The sequence below is a fragment of the Juglans regia genome, chromosome 7 (genome assembly GCF_001411555.2).
Source record: "Juglans regia cultivar Chandler chromosome 7, Walnut 2.0, whole genome shotgun sequence".
NCBI classification, from domain to species: domain Eukaryota; kingdom Viridiplantae; phylum Streptophyta; class Magnoliopsida; order Fagales; family Juglandaceae; genus Juglans; species Juglans regia.
In genome coordinates, this window is record NC_049907.1 from 36,397,650 (window position 1) to 36,413,103 (window position 15,454).

General features: G+C 42.0%; 1 pseudogene; it reads left to right on the forward strand.

The window, feature by feature from the left end:
• The first annotated feature begins 102 nt into the window (after positions 1 to 102).
• LOC109010464 lies at positions 103 to 14,857 on the forward strand (annotated as a pseudogene).
• Positions 14,858 to 15,454: the final 597 nt, after the last annotated feature.

Sequence of the window (15,454 nt, forward strand, 5' to 3'; positions counted from 1 at the left end):
TCTGTCTCTCACACACAGCAAAAATGAACCTCACTGAACCCTAGCTTCTGTCCGGACAAGAACTCCTCCAACCAAACTTGAGGAACTCCAACGTTCATATCAATGCAGGACATTCTTGGTTCGGTTCGCCGATCCCTGGTGTTCCGAACCCCAGGCGGGGACGAACGAGCGTTCGGTAGTGGCCTGGTTGAGAAGATTGGCTCCAGCCTCCGCAAATCTTGAAACCTCCGCTTAGGGCACTGCCTCCGTTTCGCAAAGATGACACGCCGCCGATCCGCTGGCGCAAGGGCGAGTTGATAGGGTGCGGTGCGTTCGGTCGGGTCTATGTGGGGATGAACCTCGACTCCGGAGAGTTGCTTGCCGTGAAACAGGCCAATTGCATGTTCCACTAAATGTTAATTATTCAATTTTTTGTTTTGGATTGGATATTGAAATTATGGCGGCTCTATTTAATAGGTTTTATAAGTGATAATGGACAAAAATCAAATCTGGAAAGATTGCCACCTCCAATTGCATGATTTTCTGCTGTTGTCTCCAACGTGATTAATGCATTATAGCTCTCTTGTAACCGATGTACTGATTTGTAATTCCTTAATCTTGCCTTTCCATTATATTGTACAGCCATACTTGTATCTATTTATACTGATATCAAATACAAGGAAATGTATCTTTCTTTCTAAAAATATATCTTGTTTATGGTATCAGAGCTTCCAAAGCTCCAACGAGCAGATCCTCTTTGCTATGGCCACCAATAACACCTCTGTTTCTTCTAATCCTCAAAGCTCTACGCCTCTAATTGTTGTAAATGTTGTTGCGCAGCTTCCTCATAAACTGACAGCCACCAATTTTCTTGCTTGGCGGTGTCAGTTCGAATCCTTACTCATTGGTTATGATCTTATGGGGTATCTTGATGGTACTCTTTCATGTCCTTCTCTCAGTGGTGTCTCCACTAATGACTAGGCTGCTGTCAAGGCTGCATATTCACATTGGATACGTCAGGACAAGCTTCTGCTCAACGCCATCCTTGTTGGGGTCTCTGAAGGCGTTGTCTCTCATATTGCTAATGCTGAGACGTCCATGGAAGCATGGAAGACCCTCACCCGACTCTATGCTAGTCGATCCCGTACTCGAGTTATGCAACTCAAGGAGGACCTCACCTTTCTTCAGTGAGGGTCTCGGTCTGTCACAGAATTTCTTCACTCTGTGAAGCACATAGCAGATGAGTTAGCGCTCATTGATGCCCCTGTGACAAACGACGATCTTACGCTATACATTCTCAATGGTCTTGGCTTAGAATACCGCGAGATTGTTGCTCCAATTCGCACTCGTGCCACCTCTCTCACATTTGAAGAACTTCATGACCTACTCCTTGGTCATGAGCGCTACTTGAAGCGCCTGGAACTTACTTCCAATCCTCCTGTTATTACAGCTAATACCTCTCAACGCAGGTACAACAATCGTTCCTCCCAAAAGAATGACAAGAAGCAATCCTATTCTCGGTCTGGCAATTCAGGTGGCTCCTTTCAGTCCAAGCCCACCGACAACTCCTCTGTTGACTCTGCTCAAAGAGGTCGCCAACAAGGAAAAACTTGTCATTTTTGTGGCTTCAGTGGCCATACTGTGACTGAATGTCGCAAGCTTCGTCGTGTATTAGCCCAGGCTAATTGCACTATCATGCCTCAACATGCCACAAACCGTTGGATGCTTCACTCTGGGGCATCTCACAATATCACCTCTGAACTTCAAAACATGACCATGCATTCTGAATATGAAGGACCTGACGAGGTTGTCATTGGGGACGGCACAGGTTTGAATGTCACACACGTTGGTTCTACCAATCTCTCCACTCCTTCCAAAACCTTTGCACTTACAGATCTTCTTTGTGTTCCTTCTATTCATCGCAATCTTATTTCTGTTCATAAATTTACCTCCTCTAACAATTGCTCTGTAGAATTTAACCCCTTCTCTTTCTCCGTGAAGGATCTGAGCACGGGGGTGCATCTACTTCAAGGCAAATGTGAGGATGGCATCTACTACATGCCTCAGTCTGCTCATATCTTGCGCAAACCACCAGTGGCATTTGTTGGAGTCCGCACCTCGCTTGATGGTTGGCATTCACGGCTTGGTCACCCTTCCACCAAAGTTGTCACCCAAATAATTCGATCATTTGATTTGCCTCTAGAAAAATCTTCCTTTACAAATAAAAGCCTGTGTGTTCCATGTCAATGTAATAAAAGTCACAAGCAACCTTTCTCCATTTCGTCTATGACTAGTTCTCAGCCATTTGAATTAATTTATTCAGATGTTTGGGGTCCATCTTCAATTACATCCATCAATGGTTATTGGTTTTATGTTATTTTCATTTGGTTCTATCCTCTTAAGCAAAAATCTGAAGTTGAAAGTGTTTTTATTAATCTTCAAAATTACATCACAAATCAGTTTCCCACTACCATAAAACATCTCTATACTGACAATGGTGGTGAGTACCTCAAACTCCGTCCCTTCCTCGCTAAACATGGCATTACCAGCCTTACAACCCCTCCTCACACGCCTCAACACAATGGTGTTTCTGAACGTTGCCATCGTCATCTCGTCGAAATTGGGCTTACTCTTCTCCATCACTCTAAACTTCCCTTGTCCTACTGGTCTTTCGCATTTGAGGCAGCCTGTTATCTTATTAACCGAATGCCCACCCCTCTCTTACATGGTAAAACTCCTTTTGAATCTCTCACTCTTCGTCCACCAAATTATCTCAAGCTCCGCACATTTGGTTGTCTTTGCTATCCATGGCTCAAACCATATAACAATAGCAAACTTGATCCCAAATCCACTCCTTGCATTTTTCTCGGTTACTCTCTCACTCAAAGTGCTTACAAATGCCTTGATATCAAGACTCACCGCCTCTATCTTTCACGCCATGTTGTGTTCGACGAACACACCTTTCCTATCTCCTCCAACTCTGTTGCTAGTCAGCTTCCTCTTGCTCATGACCATAATCAACAATCACATGCTGCTGTGGAATCCTTTGGTTCTATCCCACAAGTCCCGCCAGTGACTCAGGTGCCTCCATCTCTCACGTTGCCTGAAGTACTTCACCCTCCTGCACCACCGGATCCACAATCGTCATCACCAGGTATACTCTCTTTTCCCTCTGATAGCACTACTCTATCATCTTCTCTTGCTGCACCCGCACCACCCAACTCTCATAGGATGACCACTAGATCTATGAATCACATCTACAAGCCTAAACACATGTACCTTGTCACCAAACATCCCCTTCCCAACACTCTTGAACCCACTTGTGTCAGTCAAGCACTAAAACATCCTCAATGGCGCCACGCCATGTCCCAAGAATTCACAGCCTTGGTTAAGCATGGTACATGGGACTTAGTTCCTCCTCAATCTTCTCAAAATCCCATTGGGTGTAAATGGGTTTTTAGAATAAAAAGGAAGCCCGACGGTAGCATCGACCGATACAAAGCTCGCCTTGTTGCCAAAGGCTTTCATCAACGGCCTGGCCTTGACTATACTGCAACCTTTAGTCCAGTCGTGAAGCCTACCACTATCCGGACTGTCCTCTCCATTGCTCTTATGCATCGATGGCCCATTCGCCAACTCGACGTCAACAACGCATTCCTACATGGCACCCTTGAGGAAGATGTCTTTATGGCACAACCACGTGGATTCGTTGATAACAATTTTCCAAATTATGTCTGCAAATTAAGAAAATCCATCTATGGCTTAAAACAAGCTCCTCGTGCGTGGTACAATGAGCTCAAAGGTGCTCTCCTTGATTTGCACTTCAGTCAGTCCAAATCAGACTCTTCGTTATTTATTTATCATGCAGGTGGTCACACTATGTACTTCCTTGTCTACGTTGATGATCTCCTTATTACTAGCAGCAGCACCTCACTTGTTCATGAGATCATTCACAAGCTCAACAACCGATTCTCCCTTAAGGACTTGGGCCTTGTCCGTTTTTTTCTTGGCATTGAAATTATTCCCACCTCTGCTGGAATGTTTCTCAGACAGCATCAATATATCCGTGACCTCCTTGATCGGGTAAAAATGGATGGTGCTAAAGATGTTCAAACTCCTCAGAGTACAAGTATCACTCTCAAGCTCGAGGATGGCTCCTCTCTTACTGATGCTACTAAATACAGACATGTCATTGGTGCACTTCAATATCTCTCCTTCACTCGACCGGACATCGCCTTCTCAGTCAACAAACTTGCTCAGTTCATGCACCAACCAACTGCTACTCACTGGACTGCAGCCAAACGCATCCTCCGCTATCTCAAACACACCATCCATCATGGGCTTTATCTCACTCGCACCACTGCGTCAACACTACATGCCTACTCCGACGCCGATTGGGCAGGAAATTTCGATGATCGGTCAAGCACCACTGCCTATCTTATTTTTCTTGGCGACAATTTAATTTCATGGAGCACTCGCAAGCAACGAGCCATTGCTCGTTCGTCCACCGAAGCGGAGTATCGAGCACTTGCTGCCACTACTTCAGAAGTTGCTTGGCTTACATCCTTGCTATCCGAGCTTCATTTTCCACTCTCCAAATCTCCACTCATATTATGTGACAATATCGGGGCTACACAACTGAGTCTCAATCCTGTAATTCTAGGATGAAGCACATTGCCATTGATCTTCATTTCGTCAGAGATTATGTCAACAAAGGCCTACTTGATGTTCATCATGTTTCTACTCATGATCAATTTGCTGATCTCCTCACTAAAGCACTTCCCAAAGCTCGATTTCATTTACTCAGATCCAAGATTGGCGTCCTCGACGACACGTCCATCTTGCGGGGGTGTATAAGTGATAATGGACAAAAATCAAATCTGGAAAGATTGCCACCTCCAATTGCATGATTTTCTGCTACTGTCTCCAACGTGATTAATGCATTACAGCTCTCTTGTAACCGATGTACTGATTTGTAATTCTTTAAATCTTGTCTTTCCATTATATTGTACAGCCATACTTGTATCTATTTATACTGGTATCAAATACAAGAAAATGTATCTTTCTTTCTAAAAATATATCATGTTTAGGTTTCAATTGCGGCGAGTAGTGCTTCAAAGGAGAAAACGCAGGCAAGGATCTGATATGCATAAATTTTATTTTTTGCAGTTAGCGGTGTCACTCCATTTATTCTCTGTATCTCTAAAATGTCATCTCCAAATGCTAAGATAATTATACACAACTTAATCGTATCTCCTAAGTTTTCGTTCAAGTTTCCAAATTAGTTATTATTTGATTTGATGTTAATGGGATTTCTGGACAATCATATTTTCACTTTGCAATTGCCTAATTTTTTTGATCGCATAAAATAGGCTCACATTCGAGAATTGGAGGAGGAAGTGAAGCTTCTGAAGAATCTGTCACATCCAAATATTGTTGTGAGTGTGCTGTTCGGTGCTTTTGGTGGAAGTGATTATGATTTATTGTTTTATTACTGTTTTCTGATTTTGTCGTCTCTTAGAGATACATGGGAACCGCTAGAGAGGAAGGCTCATTGAATATCCTGTTGGAATTTGTTCCGGGTGGATCTATATCATCGCTCTTGGGGAAATTTGGATCCTTCGCCGAGTCTGTAAGTGACTGTCATCGTGTCATTTAGAGGTTTCTGGTGTTTATAATGCTAACATTGCTTCTTGAAATTGATTGCTATACAGGTTATTAGAATGCATACGAAACAGCTGTTGTTGGGCCTCGAATACCTTCACAAGAATGGAATTATGCACAGGGACATTAAGGTACCTCCTGCTTCCTTCCAAAAGGTTCATACTGTTTTTGAAGCTTATTGTTCTCTCTTTCTCATCTTTTAATTGGCATGCTTCATGGAGGGTGCAAACATTCTTGTTGATAATAAAGGATGCATTAGACTTGCAGACTTTGGTGCTTCCAAGAAAGTTGTGGAGCTGGTATGCCATTGTTTCCAAACTCCATCTTTATATCCTTTCAATCTTAATGATTTATCATTTTCGTAACTACAGTGGTTGTATAACCATACAGGCTACCATAAACGGTGCCAAGTCGATGAAGGGTACTCCTTATTGGATGGCTCCTGAAGTTATTCTCCAGACCGGGCATAGCTTGTAAGAACAAAGGCACCGCTATTTTAAAAGATGATTGCCTCTATCTACTCTTGTCATGAAACATGTAGATTGATAATGTTTAGTTCATAATCATTGTACCTTTTTAGAAATAATGTTAAGTTTGCTATAATTCCAATGCCACTTACAAGCCTAACACAACGTGGTGGTCAACAACAAAATGTGCATGCTTTGTTACAACGACCAGGTGTCCAAATTAACCGATCTTTTTCTAAACTTCATTTTGGAAGAAATATACATGATCTAAAGCAACATATGTTCTTCAGTGCCATTCTTCTGTAAATTGGAGAAAACAAAAAATATGGCTGTGCTCAATTATGATATTCGGGCCTCATTAATTTTGGAATGTGCTTTGTTAGCTCTGCTGATATATGGAGTGTTGGATGTACTGTAATTGAGATGGCTACTGGAAAGCCTCCATGGAGCCAACAGTATCAGGAGGTACAAACTTGCTGCTAATTAAACTTACCACTTTGCTTTATGTAATTTGACTGTAATTTTGTCAAGTCAGTATGTGTTCTCCCAAGAATTTGCAGACTACCTATAAATAAAAGACTTTCAGACTAAGATTTGGTGTTTTTCTCAGGTTGCTGCTCTCTTCCATATCGGGACAACTAAATCCCACCCACCTATCCCTGAGCATCTCTCCTCTGACGCGAAGGATTTTCTATTAAAATGTTTACAGAAGCACGTCCTATTGTTTCTGCTTTTCCCCTGTTGTTATGTTTCCAATCACCCGTGCCCCAAATGAAAAAAAAAACACAAACTTTTATTTTTGAAAGAACTAACATGTATCAGTAGTTGTTGAGGATTTGAATCTGCTTTTATCTGTAAACTTACTGGTCCGTACTTTATGATTTCTATCAGTCAATTATTCTTTTTTGTTACTCATACACAAATCAAATTGTGATGGCAGGGAGCCTAACTTAAGGCCTGTTGCATCAGACTTGTTGCAGGTAATCTCTAGGGATGGTCTGTTCAAGTGTTCATAGATTAAGCAGTGATACAAGCACCCTGAATATATTTGTGTGCGTGTGTGTACTCTCTGCTTGAATCTGAAAGTTAGTGTTGTTAAATATATATGCTTCACATATACCGATTTGTGGTTTACTCATAATACTGTTTATGCTAATCTGCAGCATCCATTTGTCACTGAGGAGTATTGGGAATCTCAGGCGGTTTGCAATTCAATTATGGTCAGTATGTTAGGTTGAGTTCTTATTCTTTTGATAAAGTTGTCTCTTACTTCTATTCTTGTTATGTCAGGAATCTGGAAACTAGATGATAACATCTGGGATGAATCATAATAATTTGTAAGCTTTTTAATTTGACATTTTCGGAACACTTGATATTGTTGTAAATACTGATGATGGAACTATACCACTGTTACAGCATGAATACTATGATTGGAAGGTCAATGTGCACAGGCTTAAAGGATGTTTGTGAATTTGGGTAGCCTAAGGTGCTCAACCGTATATCCTCCGAAGCCCTAAAGAATGAGATCTTGGGAATCACAAAATCATGATGAAGACATGTGCCAGATAGATTATAAAGATGATCTTGTGGTCGATGCATCAGTAAAGCTTGAATCCATTTTAGCGTTTGATGATATAAATAAGGTAAACTGTTATCACGTCCTCCTTGTGGTTTGGATGGCTATAGGTAGCTCAGTGACAATGGGAAGATCTCATTCATTTGAACTAGAGTTTCAATGCTATGTGCGAGCCTACTGATGACTGGCCCTGCAAGTTTGATGGAAGTATAGAGTTGGAGAGAAGTGGAATAGACTTGTCTCCTATTCAAACCACCTGTAAGGCTGCTCGCAACTGTGGAGTACTAGGTAAGGTGGAGAATGACTTCGCATTTCCATGTGGGCCAATTCCTGCTGAGGATGATGAAGAAGTTACTGAATCAAAAATTAGGGCCTTCCTGGATGAAAAGGTGCCTGTCCTCAGAGATCTTTCTTTTGCGAATGACTGATGACATCATTATGTGAGTCTTTTATATGTCATATGCTATGCCTTATGTTATTACATGATAACAATATGAAATTGTAACGTGCTATTTAAAACTACATTAGGCTTTAGATCTAAAGAAGCTGTAGACGCCTCTATATGAAGAGTTGTATAGCACGATGAATGCTACCAGTCTTCCCAGTGTAGTTGAAACGGCACATGGTGAAAATGCTTTGACTATATTGGCTTTACCTCCTAAGAGCAGGTCACCCAATCAGGCACCTATAAGAAGGTTCCCATTAGTTGTTGATGCTGCCAACAATTCAAGACGAGGGAGCCATACCAAAATTCTATTGAATGTTAGTGGTGTTCATGATCACGCTCTACAAGAAATTCAGCAACCTCAGCATAGTGAATGCAAAGAGCTTCTTCTTGATGCTTAGCAGAAATCGTTTGGTCGAAGGTTAAGTATATGGTGTTTGATGTATCTTTTAGCTTGTTGTCTAATAGTTATGTTAGCTCATCTTGTAATTAGAGATAGGAAATATCTGCAGTGCTAGCTTTTCTGAGAGACAAAGAAAGTGGAAAGAAGAGCTTGATGAAGAGCTTGAGAGGAAGCGAGGCAAGTTTACAATTTTTGCCCTTGGTTATAATCTGAATTGCTCTCTGTTTTGTGTTTTTGTTGGATTCACTGGTTTGGGACAATGGTTATAAGAAAGCACAGGGATGATTGTTATGGTCTTATATATATGCTAAGTTGCTAATAGCCTAACAGTATTGTGAATATATAGTTGTATTGGGATGGGGTTGTGTAGGAATGTTGTTATTGATAAAAAATGTTTTGATTTTATCAAGACGAATGCAAGGTGGTGGAGAATCACTGAGAGCAGTTGTCGCGCTGTGAATCACATTTTCATTGAGCAAGACTCCTTGGGGTGGTTGGCTGGCATGGTGGAGGAAGGTATAGTTTCAGAGGGTCCCTCTGTTTTTATCAGGTCGCGTAGAAGTGGCTCTCAAGTGTTGGTGATTTAGAGACAACGCAACTTCTATGGGAGTTTCTTCTCCTTATCAGAGTTCGATCAAGAGAACGACGCGACTTGCTAGTGATTTCAGAAGGGAGGAAAGGTGTTGGTAGGAGGAATTTTGGTGAGTTGTTGAAGGAAATTGTTGCAATTGCAACCTCCTCTGTTTTGAGAAGGGATAACAGAGGGAACCACCCATGGACGTTGCCTCCTCCGCTACCACAGGGGCATGAATTTTTTTTCTTCGTTCAAGGAGGCTCTGTCTCGAGCTCCAATACCTGCAGAGGGGTCAGGTCCGGTCCTTTGGTGAAGACGCAACCCTATGAAGAAGCAAGTGTACGCAGGCCTTTGTCGGGGCCAAGTTTGGAAACTTTGCTTCTGGCGTTGACAGAGATGGAGAAGCAAATGGGTGGGTTAATACTTAATATGGGTGCATTAAAACGCTGCGCTGAGGAGGGACTTCAGAGGGAGAAGATTCTTGTGGGGCAGGGTGAAGGCTTCTTTAATGGGCTTGGGTATGAGCCTGGGCTTAAGGGGAAGGGAATTGTTTTTGGTGGGCCTCATTTGCATCCAACAGCCCAACGACTTGGCCAAGCCCGTAGCCCAAGGCTCGAAGCCTACGTGGAGACGCAGGGATGCCCACAGAGTAAGCCCAGTGTTGTCGCTACCGTTGGTGGTGGGTCAGTCTCCTCGTCAGTGGTGGCGAGTTCGACGGAGGCGATGGTGGGCTCGCCGGTGAGTTCTGTGGTGCCTAAGGTGGTGTCGGTAGGATGTAGAGTTGACGATCCAATTCTTAGTACTGTCGGAATCCTCGCTTCGGCGACTCAAATGTCGACATCCCTGAAACAGAACCCAATGACTCAAACGCTGGCAGCCACTGATATGCCTATTTTCTCTATGGAAGCCCTCGATAAAGCCAGTGGCTCTGCGCAAGACTTGTTAGAACACGAGGTCTTTGGTTCGCCGTAATCCTCACTGAAATAGAACCCGATGGTGTCCCTCGTGACGGCGACTCAAACGCCGACAGCCACTAATAAGCCAACTCATGCTACAGAAGCCCTCGATGAAGCCAGCGGCCCTACGCAAGCTTCGTTGGAACACAGGGTTCTTTCAGAGGGGCCACCACCTTGTGAGGTGGCACAAACTTCGTCGCTGGCATGTTCTGGCCTACTTCCCGACCTTCTGGTGATGAAAACTCAAAATCATTTGTTGGATGTAGTTGAACTTTCGGGCCTAGCAGTGGCACAGACAGAGATGCTAGCTCCTTCTAGGCTGTTTTCTATTCCCTTCGCTACGAAGATAGTAGCCATCTCGTCTAAATAGGTGGTAGAAGAGCTCGGTTGTTTTGAAAATACTGGTTCTTTGGTTTTGTTTTCGGCTAACAGGGATGGGGAGGATGAACCTACTCCACTCTATTCCTTTCATCTCAATGTGTCAGATTGGGTTATCCAGAGAGCAATGAACATTAAGCATATGGTAGGAATTTCTTATGGTGATTTTGAAGCTGAATTTATGGCCTTACTTACAGAGGCGGTGAATCCCAAGCAAAGTCCGATCAATCCTTGGCTTTGGCCAAAAAAAGGGAAAGGGAACTCAAAAGGCTAGATTGGGCAATGAAAGAGGATGGAGGTGAGAAGAGCTCTACTCGAGAGCGTAGTAAAGGGAGGGGGAAGATGGTTGTCCCATGAAGCCAAAAATAATTTCATGGAATGTGAGGGGGTTGCATGATCTAATAAGCAGCTCCAAGTTAGAAATTTACTTCGCCAGTGGAAATGAGACATCATATGCTTACAAGAGACTAAGTTGGAAGTCATTACTAAACGAGTAATTTGCAATTTATGGAGAGGACAACATATTGGGTGGTCATACCCACCATCAAAAGTGCTTCCGGAGGAGTTTTAATTATGTTTGACACAAGGGTGGTGGAAAGGGTGGAGGAGTGTGTGGGTGAATTCTTGGTGTCATGCTCTTTTGTTAACTTAGAAGACGACTTTAAGTGGGCTTTTGTTGGGATTTATAGCCCTAATATTGATTCAGAGAGAAGATTTTTGTGGGAAGAACTAGTGTGAGTCATTAGTTGGTGGGAGCTACCGAGTTGCATAGGGGAGGACTTTAATACTTCTCTCTTTCCAAGCGAGAGGTCGGGCTCTTCTCGCATCACTCCAGCTATGAGAGATTTCTCTGATTTTATTTCAGAACAGGGGCTCATGGACATTCCACTATCAGGAGGCACTTTTACCTAGTCCAACAATCGTGACTGCCCATCATGGTCGATGATCGATAGATTTTTGCTAACACCCGATTGGGAGTCACACTTTCCGGATGTGACTCAAAGAAGATTACCCCGTTTATGTTCTGATCACTTCCCCATCGTTTTAGATTGTGGAGGCATCAATGGGGATAGAAGGTATTTTAAATTTGAACATATGTGGCTTAAAACTGACGGTTTTGTAGACAGGGTCAGACATTGGTGGACTTCCTATAGTTTCCAAGGCTCTCCAAGTTTCATTATGGCTAAAAAGTTGAAAGCGTTGAAACAGGACCTGAAGCAGTGGAATGAACAAGTTTTTGGCAATGTGTTTCAGCAAAAGCGCTCTCTTTTAGAGGAATTACATGGCCTGGAAGGTGAGTAGGAGGCCATATCCCTTTCTAATCCTGACAAAACCCGAAAGAACCAAGTTGTTGCTGATCTTGAAAGGGTTACTTTGATGGAGGAGATTTCATGGAGATAGAAATCAAGGGTACTCTGGCTTAAGGAGGGAGACAAATGCACGGAATTCTTCCATAGGATGACTAACTCTCACAGGAGGAATAATGCTATTGATACACTGATGGTAGATGGGGCAGCTTCTTTGGATCAGACGGTTATCAAAAACCACATTGAACAATACTATCAACAATTATTATCAGAAGAGCATAATTGGAGATCGAGAGTGGATGGTTTGTCTTTTTCCACATTAGACCAGCACAATGTAGGGTGGTTAGAAAGGCAATTTACAGAAGAGGAAATGTGCAATGTTATCAGAAGTATGACAAGTGATAAGGCTCTCAGTCCGGATGGGTTTACCCTAGGTTTCTTTCAAGCTTGTTGGGAGGTGGTCAATGAAGATATTATGTAAGTCTTTCTTGAATTTCATTCTAATGATAGATTTGAAAAGAGCCTCAATGCCACCTTTTTAGCCCTCATTCTTAAAAAGGTGAGATCTAGGAATGTGAAGGACTATCGTCCCATTAGTCTTGTGAACGGGATGTACAAGATTCTATCCAAAGTGTTAGCAAATAGACTAAGCTCGGTGGTGGAAAAACTAATCTTGAAGCTGCAAAATGCATTTGTAAAAGGTAGACAGATCATTGACTCGATTCTTATTGCAAATGAAGTATTGGATGGTTGACTTAAGTCTAGAGAGTCTGGGTTACTTTGCAAGTTAGACATGAAGAAAGCTTATGATCATGTCAACTGGAAGTTCCTTCTTTATTTACTTGAAAGATGTGGTTTTGGGGGGAAATGATAGAAATGGGTAGAATTTTGTATCTCTTCAACTCGTTTCTCCATCTTGGTAAATGGCTCTCCGGTGGGTATCTTCAACTCCTCTCGTGGCCTGAGATAGGGAAATCCGCTCTCTCCCCTACTTTTTTTATTTTTCATGGAAGCTCTCAGCAAGATGATTGATGGGATGGTGGATGGTGGGTGGTGGGTTAATCCATGGTTTTTTGGTAGGGAATGGTGATCTTAACATTTCTTATTTGTTATTTGCTGATGACACGCTTATTTTTTGTGGTGCACATCTCGGTCAAGTCCAAGACTTGAGGCCATTACTCCTTTTCTTTGCGGTTGTGTCAGGATTGAACATTAACCTTGCTAAGTCGGAAATAGGGCTAGTGGGGGCCGCCCCCAATGTGGAGATTTTTGCTTCTATTTGGGATACAAGATATCTTCGTTTCCTATGAAGTATCTTGGTTTATCGTTGTGTACCTCTTTTAAATTTGAAAGGATCTGGAATGATGTAGTCGAAAGGGTGGAGCGCAGATTGGCTACTTGGAAGAGGTTTTATTTGTCGAAAGGTGGTAGGTTGATTTTGATTAAAAGCACTATTTCTAACTTATCTACCTATTTATTGTCTTTGTTCCCGCTTCCTATAAAGGTGGCTAATAAAATTGAGAAGTTACAAAGGGATTTTTTATGGAGTGGATTAGGAGAATAGTTCAAATTCCACATGGTTAATTGGTCTACAGTTTGTACTCCAATTTCTGGGGGAGATTTGGGGATTCGCCACTTGCTGAAATTCAATCAAGCTCTCTTGGGTAAGTGGTTGTGTAGGTACCAAAATGAAAGGGAGGCTTTTTGGAGGGCGGTTATAGATTCTTAGTTTTGGAAAGTTTGGAGAGGATGGTGTTCGAATGAGATACAAGGCACTTATGGAGTGGGTTTATGGAAAAACATTAGGAGTCTTTGGGGGACATTCCGAGAACATGAACAGTTTGTTGTAGGCGATGGTTCACGTGTCCCTTTTCGGTTTGATATATGGTGTGGTAACCATTGTCTATGAGATACCCTTCCTTGCCATCTTTGCGTTTGCAAGAGTTAAGGAGGCATCAATTGCATTTCTTCATTCTTCAGCAAGTGGCACCCCTCAATGGAATATTGACTTCATTAGGGTAGTCCATGACTAGGAATTGGGAGTTCTTTGCGGCTTTATATTCCGCAAGTATTCCAGAGGGCTCCGGATACAAGTTGCATTGGAATCATTCTAAGAAAGGTATCTTTTTGGTCAGTTCTTTTTATCAAAAGTTTACGAACTCCGGTTTGTCTATATTCCCGTGGAAGAGTATATGGAAAACGAAAGCTCCTTCAAAAGCAGCCTTCTTTGTCTGGACAACATCTTTGGACAAGATTCTCACCATAGAGAATTTGAGGAAACGACGGGTCATTGTCCTAGATTGGTGTTGTATGTGTAAGAAGCAAGGGGAGTTTGTTGATCATCTGCTTTTACACTGTGAGGTGGCTAAGGCTATATGGGATGAGGTTTTCTCAAGAGTCGGACTGTCTTGGGTTATGCCTTGGAGATTGGTGGATTTCCTCGCAAGTTGGATAGGACTACACGGAGATTCTTAGGTAGCGGCAATTTGGAGATTGGTACCAATATGCTTGTGTTGGTGCATTTGGAGGGAGAGAAATGCTAGATGTTTTGATGATCAAGAGAGAACAAGGGACGAGCTTAAAGTTTTCTTTTTTAAGACATTATTTCTATAGGCGGGGGCTATAGTTTGTAACGAACGTAGTGTCTATGATCTTCTTCTTATTGTATCCTCTAGCTAGACGTGTTTTCATGTATACTTTCTGTGTACATGGACTATGCCTATTTCTATGAATATATTATCTTTGATTACCGATAAAAAAAAAAAAAGTACTGTGAATATTGTCTCACTATGACAGTAGCAGCGGGAAGAATGCCTAATACCTATGAACAGTTTTGGCTGTTTGTGATTTTTTGTCAAATCTTTTTGAGGGATGGCTGGTTTGGGGTTTTGAAGAATAAGATTTCATCACGTACATAGTATAATTTCAATTTATCTTGGATAAAGTTGCATGATTACATTCTCTTTTCTGGAACCATGACAATGGAAAGTGCACATTACAGAGATGTTGCGCCAGGCAGGTGCAGGAGGGAATACATCGTCTCCAAATGATCAGATTCGTAACCAACAGAGAGAGCGGCTACGTTTTGCATTCTCAGGCAAAGGATAATATATACCTCGCTCGTATCTATATCTCTTCAATGGAAAAGGAAATGTGATTTTCCGTTGGGACGACTGGTCATGTATAGTATAATTATTGGTTCAAAGGTGTCAAGTGTTACGTTAGGTTTTAGAAGCAGGACCAGTGTTGCAGTTTCTCTAAGTTAGGTTTTAGGAATTTGACAAATGGTTGTCAATCACTGTAATTGTCATGCTTGCAAGACAAAATAATTGTGGTGACAATGATATCAATAAAATCCTCCCAATTGATCCCGGATCTCTCTCTCTCTCTCTCTCTCTACTATATATATATATAATATAATTTTTATTGCATGGTAGTCGGTAGATATTTACTGAGCAGCACAAGAATCATAATCCGAAAGAAAGAAAAAAAAAAAAAAAAAAAAAAGGAAAAATTTTCATTTTAACCCCTTGTGTGGCTGGCCTGAAGAATCTTGGTGTAACTTTAAGGTAGGACCCAGTAAATATCTGTGGGCTGCTGACAAGTAAAATGGAATCGTGGAAGTGGGCCAATACCTGTGGCTGCGTTGGACATAAATTCGAGGTCTAAGGCTTCAGTGACGTGTAGTGGCTAATGGGAAATAAA